This window comes from Cryptomeria japonica, chromosome 9, assembly GCF_030272615.1.
Source record: "Cryptomeria japonica chromosome 9, Sugi_1.0, whole genome shotgun sequence".
Taxonomy (NCBI): Eukaryota; Viridiplantae; Streptophyta; class Pinopsida; order Cupressales; family Cupressaceae; genus Cryptomeria; species Cryptomeria japonica.
In genome coordinates, this window is record NC_081413.1 from 647,628,217 (window position 1) to 647,644,676 (window position 16,460).

Below are 16,460 nucleotides of genomic sequence, written 5' to 3' on the forward strand. Positions count from 1 at the left end.
GGGTATGCAAGAGTTCCTATGTTGTTACACAATGCTTGTCACCTAAAGAAATTAAAGTTTGTTGTATACATGGAAGTGGTAGTATATGATGATCATCACTTGTCAAACGGATTGGAACAGTACATACCCATGAAAGAAATCAAGTGTGTAATTCCTATAGTCACAATTGAGATCAGTCCTATAACCTTGCAAATTTAATAGCATCATATGTTTTAGAACTTAGGCAGTGCTCTTAGGGTTAGGTCAAACTCTTACACTTTCTTTTTAGCGAAGCCTCGTTGTTTGTTCTCTTGGAGTCTTGTTGTATGATGTTCTATTCATAACTTTAAATTTAATATATCATTTTATTAGCCCACCATATGACCCCTTAGGCGTCATTATAGGTCGTATTGTTTCCTAAGAGGTCACATGGTGTCCTGTGACCCCTTAAGACACCATACGACCCATAACAACACCATATGGTGTCCTAAGGGGTCATAGGATGCCATATGACCCCTCGGGACACCAATGACCCATAACAACACCATATGGTGTTCTAAAGGGTCATATGGTGTTCTATGACCCCTTAGGACACTATTTGGTGTCGTTATAGGTCCTATGGTGTGTTAAGGGATAATATAGTGTCACATGACCCCTTAGGACACCCTGTGACCCCTTAGATGTTGTTAGGGGTCATATTGTGTCCTAGATTCAATATCTCTTCCTCTCCCTCCCCCCCCCCCCTCTCTCTCTCTCTCCCCTTATCCCTTCCTCCATACCCCATCCCTCTCTCTCTCGCTCTCTCCCCTTCTCCCTTCCTCCATACCCCATCCCTCTTTCTCTTCTTCTCTCCCTCCCTCTTTCTCTTCTTTTGTAATTCCTATAGTCACAATCGAGATCAGTCCTATAACCTTGTAAATTTAATAGCATCATATGTTATAGAACTTAGGCAGTACTCTTAGGGTTAGGTCAAGCTCTTACACTTTCTTTTTAGTGAAGCCTCGTTGTTTGTTCGCTTGGAGTCTCTCTTATGCTAACAATGGTCTAACTTAGCTATATCAAAACTAAACTATTGATGTTCTATTGTATGATGTTCTATTCATAACTTTAAATTTAATATATCATTTTATTAGCCCACCAGTGAGTTTTTTAGTGGCAAATTCCGTGCAAATAGTCTGGGGAAACATCGTGGTCAATCGCCCAGAATTTTAGTGTTAACAGTACACTGTAGAATCTGGCTTCGCCTTTGACCACACACCGTCGACGTGTATGCCCATAATATTCATCTAGAATCACTCGGACGTGGGTATTAGATCACCTCTATTATTCGCTAGCAATAGTAAAATGACCACGTACCCATGACCTAATTTGCCAATGGTAAATTAAATGTTCATTGCACGTGTCGGCCAAAAGTGCCAATATCAATTAAAACATTATAAGCATTCGAGGACCCATTTCGCCCCGCTTAAATTAAATGTTCATTGCACGTCCGCATAATTCTCCAAAAATGCAATTAAATTAAATGTTTATTGGCAATTGCGACGCTCGAGCCTCGTGCAATTCGCCACAAATGCAATCATGGATTGCTATAAATACACTCTTTCTTATAATTTGTTCATGTCTAATTAGTAAATTGGGAGCTCTCGACTCTTGATTTGCATTCCGCAAATCGAGTTGGAAAGTCGAAGTTCATTGTAGGGCGGAGGGCTAGAATTACAATCCTGCAACACAGGTCGAGGCATTCCTGATTCAGAGAATTGAGAAGGCATAAAGGTGAGTAATCATTTCTTCATACTTGATAGTATTAGTTTTAACTTTTAATTTGTAGTGAGAGGTCAAGACTCAAGATGTCACAGTCAGACATGGGTGAGACTCCTCAGGGTGGTGAAGGGATTAAGATGTCACACAAAGGTGAGACTGAGACTCCTCAGGGGGTGAATGGATTGGGATGTCAGACAAGGGTAAGACTCCTAAGGGCGGTGAAACTGAAGGGATTGAGAGGCCATCAAAATGCCCAAAACTTAAACTTAAAGATACTACCATAAAGTCTTTCTTTGGAATTGGCAAATTTTCTGGTCCATCAACTTCTGTAGTTGCAGAAGCTATTCACAGTAGCTCACCACCACCACAAGGTGGGATTGTCATTGAGTTAAATGTATCAAATGAGGATGACAATACCGACATGGTAGAAGATGTTCTAAGGGATACACACAATGAGATAATTCACTTGGATGCAAATGCTAGTATTGAAGATGATGTTGGCAGGAAGAAAAGAAAAAGGAAAGTAAAACTAGGGCGAGAGTGGGAGATGACAAGGAGTTTTAAGATTGATTAGGTAGCAAGTACCCATTCATTGAACCAGTCCCAAACAATGATGAACAACCAACACAATGCAGGTGTAAGATTTGTAGCTGGAAAACTAAAAGAGAGAAGAAGATGCAGCTAAAGCTTGACACCATAGAAAAGCATATTGGTAAGGTTAATGAAAAACAGATCATAGACAGAAAGGAAACACGAGTAGTAAGATGGAAATCAAAGGAAGAATGTCTTCATGTTAAGTATGTCGCGGAATATGAAGAGCATAACCACAAAACGACATTGATTGGTAATAGTGGATTTGGAAATACAATCAAGGTTGTGGTATCAGAGCCTGGTCCTCTATTTTCAAAAGCCTAATAGCTTGAGGAAGATCCTGACACCGAAAGAGATGTAAAACTTGAGAAAGCAATTGGAAATAGCTCTTTCAGACTTTGATGCAAAAAAAGTGAAGAATATCAAACTTGAAGATGATCTGAAGGCTACACAAGATATCATTCAAGGACTTCAAGAAAATCTCACTATTGCAAGGAACAAGAGAAGAGAAATTTGTGAAAAGATGCAGAATGATGATGATGAAAAGGAAACTCTTAATGATCTGGTGAACAAACTGAGACAAGAAAACATTACAATGAAAAATGAGATGCAAGATATGACTATGAGATTTTGTAAAGAAATTGAAGATAGGAAGAAGAATGAAGCTTGATTAGAGGACTAAATGATGTTGGAAATGAAAACACAAGACTCAATCATGAAAATGATATGTTAAAAATAGATTTGATGCACACACAAAATGATAGAACTAAACTCATGAGATAAAAAGGAATCTTGGAGAGTGAACTAGCTACTGCAAATCAACACAAGGAAAAATTCAAGAAAAGCTCAGAAGAACTTGACAACAAACTAAAGAATCAAATGATCCTTTGGACACTGGGAAGGCAGAGACCACAGATGTGCATACTGTTGCATCTACTAATCTGGACACTGGGAAGACAGAGACCACAAATGTGCATATTGTTGCATCTACTGAGCCACTGACAACTATAGTAACTGAAAAACCAATTGAGTCACCGGCAGTAGACAACACAGAGGTGAACAAAGAGAAACTAATAGTGGATACCACTTGTAAAGCATCAGAAACACTGGTAGATAACACTGAGAAACAATCAGAAAAACTAGCAGACGAGAGCACACTGAAACAGACAGAGACAAAAGCAGAGAAATAGTTAGAGTCATAGGTTCAAAAAGAGACAATGCCACCTTCATCTGAAAAGCCCAAAACTTTGGTAGTGGAAATGCAAACTCAAACAGATCCTCTTGAGAAAGAGGAAAGAAAAGCTATCACTACAACCGGTGGACTACACATTGTGAGGACAGTTGGATAGTCATCTGGCACATCAATGATTGAATTCCAGCCAGCAAATGTGACAGAGGTACTCTTGGACTCAATAAAGAAAATAATAGAGTGTAATGCACAAGCTTACAAGGCTATAGATGACACATTACCAATTTTGAAAATGATAGCTCCAAAGTGTAACATAGATAATAAAGATTCTTTGAGCCAATTAGACACATTGTCTAAATATATAACCAACAATCTAATTACACTAGACCAGATAAACGAAGACACACTCAAAGAGAAAATGAATAAGGAGAAAGAAAAATTCTTTGAGGAAATAGTGAAGAAGAATAAGGAACAAATGGAAACCTTATTACCGGCACTAGGAGAAACAATTTTGGATTTCAAGAAACTATACAAAGATACCTGCAAAACTGATATTTTGACAGAGGACATAGATTCGGAGACCAACAAAGCACAAGAAGAAATCAACAATATTTCTGGCAATTTAATAGGAACATCAGATTCATTTTTGGAAATTGAAAAGAACATTGCAGATCTTGAGGATAAAATTGAGAAGTTAGTAAAAGATAAAGAAAAAATAAAGGTTAAGGCAAAGGATTTAAAATGCAAACTAGGTCCTAAACTAGATTACCTCATTTCTTTGAGAAAAGAAATTTTTGAGGCTCTGGTTCCCGGACTTAAGACACTAGAAGAGAAAATGCACATACTCACCGGTACAATTCAGAGAACTGAAGCGACATTAAAAGACAGCGAAAGGCTCAACGATAGTCAAAATTTTGCATTGGCGGACATCTATCAGATTGTAACCCACCGGTTACAAGGATCTAGGCAAGAACCACACTCCACTGATAGTGAATGACAACCTTTTTCATTGATGTCAAAGGGGGAGTAGTGGAGATGAGAAAAATGATCAGAAGAAAGACATCATTAGCTCAGGGGGAGCACACTTTTTGATAACATAGTTTTGGTAAGACAATTTTGGCAAAATCTTTTTGGATAACATTTTTGGATACTTTTTAGATTTTTCTCACGAGTGTTGCCATCAATGCCAAAGGGGGAGATTGTTGGCAAATGCACACTCCAATGAGAAATTGCAGGTGATTGAAGGTATTATCATTGATGACAACCTTACAATCATATGATACCAAAAGGCACCGACACCGATAGACTCTACACTGGCATACAGTTCACCAGTACCAAAAAGGAAGATTACCAGCACCCTGGTCGATAGGAATTTGTGTAATTATATTTTGTAATTAATTGTAAAATCTTTTGTAAGCCGACATGGCGGATTGTAAAATGACTCATATAAGTATGAGATCTTGTAGATCATTTAAGAGAGAGATGAATGGAAGGATTAATGCAGACCTAATATGCGAATTGTAAGGAAGACATTGGATAAGGGTAAATGTATATTGTAGAGCTTAAACCGGTACTGAACCAGGCATAGTAGATGTTGATCTAAGGCAGTACATGACTTTGGATTTGTATAATCCATTTTTGTAAGTCACTGAGACTTCTTTTGTAACTGAGCAGTGAGCTCTAGGCACTTGGCCTTCCTACATGTGTAGGCCCCTATTGTAAACAGTAATATTCTCTTATTGGCCAGTAAGCGAATATTGTGGGTCACAAATCCCACTGAGGTTTTTCCCACACCGGGTTTCCTTGTTAAAAATATTGTGTTATGGTGTGCTTTTCATGTTGTGGTTGTTGTTCTTATTTACTACATTAATTTTGGTTTACCGGTACACAGTTTTAAAATGTTTTTCATGTTATAATTCAAGAAAATTCTTTTACTGGTTAGATACTGATTCACCCCCCCTCTTAGTATCTTTGGGAATCCTAACAGGTTGGGCTTGAACATGCAGCAAAAGATGCAAACCTAGCAAAGACTGTTCAGATGAGTGTTGTTTTTCATATTCTGTCGAGAGGGCATCTTATGAAAGATTTCCCAGAATTTAGTAATTTATTATCTTTTTTGAATGTTCCTCACTATCCTATGTCACATTGGTCAATAAACGCTGGATGGGAAATGGCAAATTGTCTCACTGAGGTGGAAAAGAAAAATTTACAAGAGAGTGTAAAAGAGTCAAATTTCATTTCATTATCCATAGATGAAGCTACTGCAGTAGATAACACTGTTTGGATTTGTATGCATGTGTATACCGTAAAAGAACACGTCCGCTGAGCTTATCTACTCTGTGTTCGTAAAATGAGGGGCAATTCAATAGCAAAAAATTTATATTTGGAAGTTAAGAAATCTTTGAATGAAATTGCTGGTATGGATGACTTGACAAATGCCAAGAAGTTGGTGTGTGTTGGAGCTGATGGAGCTGCAGTAATGCAAGGTCAAAGGACCGGTCTTTGCGCAAGATTACAAACTAGTGTAGACACCTAAAAATGTCTCATTGATCATGTACTAATTATTCGTCTAATTAGTTAAATAATTCTTTAATTATTTAATCAAGTTAATTAATCTATTTCTTCTAATTTCATATTTCCTCATATTCTTTCTAATTATTCTATTTCTATTTCTATCATCATTTAATCATTTTAATCATTTTCTAATATTAATTAAATATTTATTATTTAATTAATTATGGCTAATTCCCTAATTTAAATAATCTTTATTATTTAAATAAATTAATTCTCAATTTCTATTTCCTATTCTATCATCATTTAATCATTTTAATCATTTTCTAAATATTAATTAAATATTTATTATTTAATTAATTCTGATTAATTCCTCAATTTAAATAATCTTCATTATTTAAATAAATTACTAATTACTCAATTTCTATCTCTAATCATCTAATCATTCAACCCTCTTCTAAATATTAATTAAATATTTATTATTTAATTAATTGTGATTTAATCTTTTAAATTAAATAATCTTTATTATTTAATTAAATTTCATTTCTAAATAATTAAATAGTTTCTTTAAATTATTTAATTAGCTAATTAATTCTTCCAATTCCAAATCCCCAAATTCTAATTTCATTTAATTTCATATTCTTCTAATTTCTTCCAAATCCATCACATGTGCATGATTTCAAAAATCAAATTGAAAATCAAAGTCAAGTTCTAAATATATTCAAAGGCTAAATTGAATTAATAAATTCAATTATTTGAATAATATCTCATGCAAAGATTAAATTAATAATTTAAATCTAAATGCAAGCACGTGCTAAAATAATTAATTAAATCATTTATCTCTTCAACTTCTATTTCCATCTTTCAGTTAGCTTTTTCTAAATTTAGCTCTCTGTGTCATCTTCTTTATATCCACCAATCATTCTTTTTCTTCCTTCAGTCAGCTTTTTCTCAATCAGTTGACTCAATTAATCTATTCAATCTATTGAGTTTCACTCCTACAATTAGCAGTTCAACTATCAACTTGCATTTGAGCTCACCTGAGTTTACACCTCTTGATCATTCTGTTCCACCTTTCAATCAATCTTCACCAATTTTCTATAAATTGAGCATCCAATCTCTATTTTCAATCCTCCTCAATCTTTACTATGCATCACGAACTTCGAATCTTTGTGTCACTTGCAGGTTACCAGCGCAATATCTGAGAGCCATCATACCACGAAGAGAAGAAGAGCAATGGAAGCAATATGCACATCTTGGGAATAGGGAGTTTTATTTGAATTGATTTCATTCTTAATTCCTGTTTTGCTTGATGATTGCATTATTTCATTGTCTAGTTTGTTAGATTTGTTAATTAGACAGGGATTCGTGATTTCCCTAGTGTTTCTAATTGATAGCTTTAAGATGAATTCTAGCATGCGTTACAACTAGTATTGCACCATACATGGTTGGCATTCACTGCATGGCCCATCGAATGAATTTGGCATATAGAATTGTAAGCAATTTCCCTACAGTGTCAAAGTTGAAGATCTGGTCCACGAGCTCCACTCATACTTCTGCCAAAGTCCTAAACATTTTGCAGAATTTCATATTTTTGCTGAGGGAGTAACATCAGGAAACAAGCTTCTCAGGGATGCTGAGACCAGATGGATCTCCTTGCATGGACTAGTGGAATGAGTTCTAATAGAATATCAATCCTTGATCGAACTAATGTATGAGCAACGCCTCACAGTAGACAAAGCTCCTGATCTCTTACATAAGTTAAGTGATATAGAGACTCTATTAACTTTAGCTAGTCTTCTCCCCATGTTGGATTCAATGAACAAATTTGTTAAGAAAGCCCAAGATAGAACTATGTATATCAATGAGTATAGCACTCTACGTAAAATGACATGCTTGAGCCTAGATGGTCTATATTCAGATCTAACAGGGTGAAGCCCAAATTTTTTTAGGTGGCAGATAATTACATATTTGAATCATGCTGAAAATTTTTTACATTTCAATACAAAAAATGAGCTATGTGTCTTTGTAAAAGGATTTCAGATACCAATGCACCAATCTAAGACAGGCAAGCAAGGCAAAGCACTACCAGTTAAAAAGGAAGATTTTGACAGGATTGTTAAATCTGTTAGTGATAATTTGAAGTCTATTGCATATGAACTTTCAACTGAGATTCATGAAAGATTCCCTCGAGAAGAAATACTTGAAGCCATGGGTTGTGTGTATCCTCAATTTTGGCATTCTATTGGAGATAATCCAAATGACGCAAAGATGTTTCATAAAAAACTAGAGGAATTGATATTGACATTTTCAAAAGATGCATATTGCAATGGACAACCAATAGAAGGAGTTTTAAATTCAGATCATCTTAAAAAATAATGTAAACAATTTGCATTGTTTATGAAACAACAGTTGGTTAACTTGGAGAATCCTTTTGAACCTGAATCAATCACAAGGCTTTGGAAAAGGATAGATCAAAGTGAAGCATTGCGTATTGCAGTACCAGAATATTTGAAACTTGTTGATTTATGTCAAACAATGATATTGGGGTCGGTGGAAGATGAGAGAGTTTTCAGTGCATTAGGGCTTTTGAAATAAATGATCAGAAACAAATGAGACAAAAATTTGGAAACTTGCTTGAGGTTGTTTGTAACCTAGTATAATGTTAGAGATTTTCCATATGATAGGGCACTGGCAATCTCGAATTCCATGCGTGAAAGATGAGGGTTGTGCAACACTTTAAAAGCTGGTGGTGCTACTGCTAGTGCTAGTGTTGAGACAAATGATGGATAACAGACTCAGAGTCAGCATGAAGACGAAGAAAATTTTGAATACCCGACTTAGAATGAAGATGAACCTATTAGTACTAGTCAGTTTCTAGATCCTGAGTCCATTTGGGATATAGAAGCCTCAGAGTGAGTCACTGAAGTGAATTAGCAGTCAGTTTATAGGTATTTATAACTATACTACAGTTCTTGGGTTATATTACAATTTCAATTTACAAAATTGCAATACTATAGTTGTCATTGTTGATTTTTGATATTGTATTCCTTGAATTTGTCAATCAAAACAGATACTTATTTCATATTTTTAATTGTGAATTTGAATTATTAGTAAACAATTAGAATTTTTTTTTGAATTATCAGTAAACAATTGAATTATTAGTAAATTTGTATTTGGTTCCACATTATGTTGAACATGAAATGCAACAATTTGTGTCACAAGATCCATAAAGTTATTCATATTGCATAACTGTTACTGCTAGAACCTTTCTACTATTCTACATTAAATGCTTAACATGATGTTAATGGTGATTAGGGTTTTGTGTTTGTTTTTTTGTCTTAGTTGGCTAGTAAACCTAAGTTGTCATGCGTTGAAAATTTGAGTTGTCCTCTCTTTATTTGTCCATGCCAACATCAAGTGTGGTCAAACGGTTGGTCAGACATTGAGACAATGAGACATGTTTAATGTTTCATCTCTAACTCGTAGATAAATTTCATGTTTAACAATTTAAGTGGCAAGTTAGTGAGTGTTGGTTTGGGTTTAAATTGCGAGGTCTCTAGTTTTTTGAGTGTCAGCATTTTATGTTAGCGAGTTGGAGATTGTTAATGAAATTGCTTTGGTCACGAGGTCTCGAATTGGTTTGATGCCATGCATTATAGCCGCGAGAGTTAGCAAGTAAGTACTAAGTCATTAATGGTCTGTGTGCCACTGCTTGCACCTATTTATGACGGTAAATTAACATAAAACATCAATTTTTGTTGGTACTCGCTGGGTCGCTGTGGTCAAGAGATAAAAAGTTTTGAGATTTTATGGTTATCACTAGCTCGCAGGTCCTTTATCATCAAGTCAGTTTAAGTCACGAGCTTGCAAGTACTGGGAGATTTTAGTTGTCGCTACCTCGCAAGATGTTTTACACTTGACCATTTTATGTTGCGAGGTTGCGACTGGGTGTGATTTTATGTTGTCGCAAGGTCGCAAGGTGTTCGTGGTTAAGTCATTTTAATTTGTGATCATGCGATGTGGTTGGTATCACAGCTTAGTTGGTTTCGTCGCTTGTTCGTAGGTTTTGAAGTTGTTTAGCATTTTACATTGTGATCTGGCGATAGGTAAGTTTTGGTCTAATTTTGTGGTCATTGCATGCTCGCAAGTTTGTAAGTATTAAGTAAAAAAGTGTTGCGAGCATGCGATGGTGGTTAAGTGACTTGTTGTCGCGGGATCGCAAGGGTTTAAGTCAAGTTAAGTTTTGAGTTGTGAGCTTGCGATGAAATAAGTTATTTTGTTAGATTTGCAGTGGTCGCCAGCTCGTAGGTAAAGAAAGAATATTACAAATGTTGTTGTGAGGTTGTGACTAAAGGGCTTGATGAAGATCAACGGTTGTCGCTCACTCGTGAGCTCCTTTGAGGATTTGTAAAAGGGCTTGTGAGCTTGCGATTAAGAGGATTTGGTAGCATTGTCGCTAACTCGCCAGTTCCTTTCCAAATTGTTATAACCGGTTGTGAGTGTGCGATTAAAGATGGGGATTGACATGTGGACTTGTTTGCCAGGTTGTTATAACCAGTTGCGAGTGTGCAATTAATGAGACTTGAGAGAAGTGACGACACCCAAATACCATTTTATGTTGCAAGGTTGCGACTGGGTGTGATTTTATGTTATCGCAAGGTCGTGAGGTGTTCGCAGTTAAGTCATTTTAATTTGCGATCATACGATGTGGTTGGTATCACAACTTAGTTGGTTTCGTCGCTTGCTCACAGTTTTTGAAGTTGTTTAGCATTTTAAGTTGCAATCTGGTGACAAGTAAGTTTTGGTCCGATTTTGTGGTCATCGCATGCTCGTGGGTTCGTAAGTCTTAAGTCAAAAAGTGTTGTGAGCATGCGACGACGGTTAAGTGTCTTGTTGTCGCAGGATCACAAGAGTTTAAGTCAAGTTAAGTTTCTACGAGCTTGCGATGAAATAAGTTGTTTTGTTATATTTGTAGTGGTCGCCAACTCGCAGGTAAAGAAAGAATATTACAAATGTTGTTGTGAGGTTGCGATTGAAGGGCTTGATGAAGATTAATGGTTGTTGCTCACTCGCGAGATTCTTTGAGGATTCATAAAAGGGGTTGCAAGCTTGCGATTAAGAGGATTTGGTAGCATTGTTGCTAACTTGCTAACACGTGGACTTGTTTGTCAGGTTCTGTAAAAATTTTGAATGGCAATCACCAATCAAATAGAAGGGCATAAAGCCATGAATTCAAATTTCGCTCCAGTACTTCAGCTTTGAATTAATGCCATAGTAGCTAGTTCATGCAAGTGTGGCAATTAATGAGAATTGAGAGAAGTGACAGTGCCCAAATACCATAAATTGCATGATCAAGCCGAGATTTTGTATAATTCATTAATGCATTCTATCTTCGAGGTAATCCAGTGAATTGAGCTCTGCAACAACGTTGGAGAATTCAGAGTGTTGGTTGTGGGAAAATTGGTTAAGGTTTTCTCCTGTAGCTAAATTGAGCCAGGCGATGAGTGGAACTGGACGTTCCAAGCCCAAGCCCAAGGCCACGACAAGTGGAGGATCTGGAGGTTTCAAGGCCAGTGCCACTGAGGAAAAGACAGTTAAGAAATACAAAGAAGAATTTGTTTGTTGCCAGGGACTTCTGTTGCTTTGAATACAAATGATTTGGCATGGAAATATTTATGGAGCTAATGCATAAACCCTACCATGCTTAGTATGACTGGTTCTCCTATGTTTCATTATTTCTGGAATAATAGGGTTAAGGGTGTCCCGATGTCAAACCCTTGGGATTTAAATATGGCAAAGTTAATTGTGCTAGATGTGTATGTTGATGTGGATTTCATCAAAGAGTTGGCCAAATGCTATTGCCCAGTATCTAGGGTAATCAGAAGAAAGAACCAGTTTGCCCTAGTTTCAATTAACAAAGGTAGCTTTGTTGAAGCTTTCCAGATTGCTGGTGCTGCATGTACATATATAAATTTGGAGCAGATTACAGAGGATTATGACAAATACAAAGGTGTTATCAAGAAGCATGCAATGCCCAGATACATGCCTAGGGTGAATAGGAAACCGATTATAATTTCAGAGAGTATCAAACCACCATTTGACATCACACCTTTCCACCATTATATGCATTGTACAATCTATGGATTAAGCAGAGTGTTGGGTTTTGATGTAGATTCAATAGTGTCAGTTGAATTTTTGATGTTGGCTATGGACATTCAACACCCAGATGTTAACAAAGATTACGATTATGTGGGCTAGGTGGTTGAACACATTCATAATGCTCTAGTTGAAATTCAAAGTGGTGCACCCAACCCTACATTCAAGCATTATTCATTGCTGACGCATTTAATCTTGTTCTATAATGTTGACTTCATGGATAAAGAATTGGAGCTTTTCAAAGAAGAATTGGGTGTCTTAATGCCAATACAAAGATGGACACAGGTTTGGGACAGTAGTTCTCCCCATTCTTCTTTCCTTTTCTTTGAAAATTGGATTGTTTTGCCAATTATGGAAATGCTAGGAATAAATAGGGAACGATTGTCAATTAATTTTAGGAGAGTTTTGATACCTTACTAGTATGTTCCAAACTGGTCTATTTCACATAACTAGGGGGACTTTTATTTTTTGATAACTTTATTGTGATTAGAGTCTATGGGTGTCCTCAGCCTCCCCATATTTTACCCAAATTTGTTCTAATTAGGATTGCTTTTATGGAGTTTATCTGGCAATTGACCCTAGTTGAAAAAGAATACCTTGACAAACACATGAAGGGTTCTCTTCTTCCTAGGCTTTGGGTTGTGTCTAATTTTACCATTGGTAGGAGTTCCTTTGATGAAGTAAACAATTTCCTTAAACAGTATAGGTTGGTTAATGTTGTGTCTAGATTCTGTGATCTTGAACAATTTATTAAACGTGCATTGCCAAAAATGACACCTTGGGCCACAATAAAGGACCATGAACCATTGGATGATGAAGATGTGGTTATAAATTTGCTGAGAAAAGATGAAGTACAAGAAAGGAGAAGAAAATGGAAAAATTTGATGAGAGTTGAAGCAGAATTGAAGGCTGTTGGCCCTAGTTTCTCAGGTTTTTGCCCTGATAGCCCATACCTAGAGAGGATTAACAAAATGCTAAGTTTATATGAAACTTTGATGGAACAAATGCCTCAAATTCCAGAAGTGGCTGCTCAGTAGCAAGACCCCCAAGATGGACATTCTTCACATGGCAAGAGGCCACTTAGTGTGTCTGTTGATGATGTAGAGAGTGGGGATGAAGTTCAATCTACCTGAGTGCCAGCTGCAAAGAAACAAAAAACCAATGAGGTCAGTACAATTGTGAGGAGAGACCCTGCTAAAGAAATCCTTACAGAACAAGGACACTACTTTCATCAAATAAGGACACATATCAGAGAAGAAGGGCAGAATGAAGAACAGGGAGAAACAAAGGAAGCCCTTGCTCAAGGCTTTGATGAGCATGTGATGTTGTCAAATGAGTTCATGAAAGATGATGACTTTATTAAGTTAGATGAATTTAAAAGTTTTTTGACAAGGTTGAAAAAAAAACAATTAAGACAAAATCTGATCATAGAGGAAGCAAATGAAGAAAAGAAAGAGGAGATCATCAAGACACTGCAGGAATATGATCCTGACAGGGAACAAATATCTATGGAGTAGGCAAGACAATTGATTAAGAGTACTGGTATGATTATGATTCCTGAATGGAATATCCAGTCTATTTTTATTATTGATCAGATTAGGAAGCAAGAGGACCCAATGTTTAAAACTGAATTTGAAATTGGAGATGTAATAAGAGGATCAAGATTTAATCCTAAGTCAAAGACACTTGTTGCTTGGTCTTTGGCCCCTTCCACTCAAAAGACCCACCTTCTAAATATCCAAGTAGAAAAGAAAGCTGACAGAATGATCTGGAACTTGCAGAACACAACTAACACAAAGATTCCCTCATTTTTTACTCAAGTTTCTTTCATGAATTTATCAAAAATGGAGGATTTGTCAAGAAGATACACAGAAACATATACCTAATTGATTGCATCATCTAAAAAATATGAAGAGACATTGATGAAGAAGGGCATTATGGAGGAAGAGTTAGTGGAGTTGAAATAAAAAATTGCAAATGAGCCCCCTCCAATATAGATTACAAAACAAGTACAAGAAATACCAGTTGATGTGACAACAAAAATGGAGGAATACACAGGGAATATTGAAAAGCTTGAAAAGGAACAAAATGTCAAGGCTATCTCTATTGTGTCAGGAATTCTGAAACATAGGATTAATGTATTGAAAGGAAAATTGATGGTAGTGCATGATTTGCACATTTCTTTGAAAGAGGCAAGTAAAACATCCTCTAAGGCTGTTGCTTTTCTTGGACCTTTGTTCAATGTTTGGTAAGGAAGAAGCAGATTAATGGATAAGATAGATACTACAATGATGTATAGTGGTGAGTTCCCTCCCAAGATCAGTGACACTAAAGACATGGTGGAGGTAATGAATGCAGCTTATGCATTTTTCATAGGGAAGGATGTGCTTATAAATGAAAAATTGCAGACATTTGGGGAAGGTTATACTTGTAGTAAATTGGTGCCTTCAATTCATGGTAGTAATGGAGATTTGAAATCAGTTTCTGATCGGACCAGTGAATTTGATTTGATTCTGGAGCAAGAAGAAATAATCGAGCATATAAATGAACAGATTGATGCTAATTTCCTTAACGGTATGCTTGATTCACTGTTCAAGGTTGAGGTTGACCATGCAAAGTTTATTGTTGAGTCCAAGGTAGTTACAAATGCCAGATGGATAGATTCAGTTGCAAAGTTGGAAGAGGTAAAGGAATTCAATTGGCCAATAGACAAAGAGGTGGACAGGTGGCAAGCCATGCTAAAGCCAAAGAAGAAATGTCAGGTTGAGGTTGCTACCCAAGATTCTTCACAGTAATTCTAAGCTTGTTGAATCCTCATCTTATAAAAGGATTCCAAGATTAATTTGAGAGGGATGGCCACTTTTTCTTTTTGATCGGTAGAGAGGGATGGCTAGTTGGCCACTTTTATTGATGTTGAAACTTGAAAACTCTAATATAGTTATAATAGCTCAACTGTTCAAGAATTTGATAAGTGCATAGCTGAATCACATTGTGAATATACTTTCTGATATCATGATTAATTATGAATATAATATCAATATCATTTTCAGTTTGAGATCTTCACATAATTGTCTTTGTGTTGAATTTATGTTTTCACTGTGAATTGAATGGTCAAGGGTTTTTCAGTTTGCATATGAATCTGGGTTTTGTATGTAATGGCATTATTCCTAATTTCATTCCTATTTATCTGCAAATGAATCTTATTGAAGTTTATTAATCAGGTTGTCTTTGAATTGTAAGTGACTCTATGCCCTAGGATAAGGCACTGGTATGTTGTCTTGATGTTGACTTGGTGAAGTGACCTTCCAATTATAATAGTTGAATCATTGTGGGTGAATATGTTTTCTTGTTTGCCTTTGATTATGAAATTGTGATTTTTCTATAACATTTATCATGGAATTGGATCCTCAAAAGATATTCCCTTTAATTGAGTTGCATGCATGTTTTACTAATTATGTTGTATTCCTATCTATTGTGGTGTTTGATACTTTCATTCTTAATACTCTTACGATTTTATATGCTATGGATGTTTATGTAATATATATGGAGGTCTTCTATGACTATAATCCACCCACCAATTACAATGAGGTGAATCCTTAATATGATTCCAGACTAACATAAATTTTGCATTCCTGGGCATAATAGGAAGCATTAAATAAAAAATTACATACACCATAACAATGCAACAAATGAAAAAAATTAAAACTCATGATTCTGATCATTTGAAAGAGATATAATTATACACAAATTTTTTTTATATATAACTCCTTCAAGAACCTACACAAATCTTGACACTAAATGCTTTTCATTTTCTCTGTAAATGACTATATAGTATACAACTTGCTCCCTTCACCTAGAGTCTAGAATCACTACTGGAACCAGAAAAGGAACCCCAATGACTATGCAACTTGCAAAACTGCTTGAGCCATGCCATTATCACCCTGATGCCTTCAGATGGAATGTGAGATGTTACGTTCTATCCAATAGATTGTTTCCAAATAGAGGAAGAAGCCTTCATGCCTAGGAACAGAGAAAATGGAATGAGGAGCTCGAGCCTTCATGCCCATGATTAGGGAAAGTGGAATTGGGAGCTTTAGGGAAAACGTAATATGTTGGGGAGGGGTCGTAGCTTCCATGTCATCACAAAGATGACTAGTTGCCACTCCCCACCCAAAAAAATCCTTTTTTCGTTCCTCTGCGAGCTCCTTCTTCAAACCCCTTGCCATCCTATGGCAGAGTAGAAGCAGAAGATGTGCCATGCTTGGCCTTT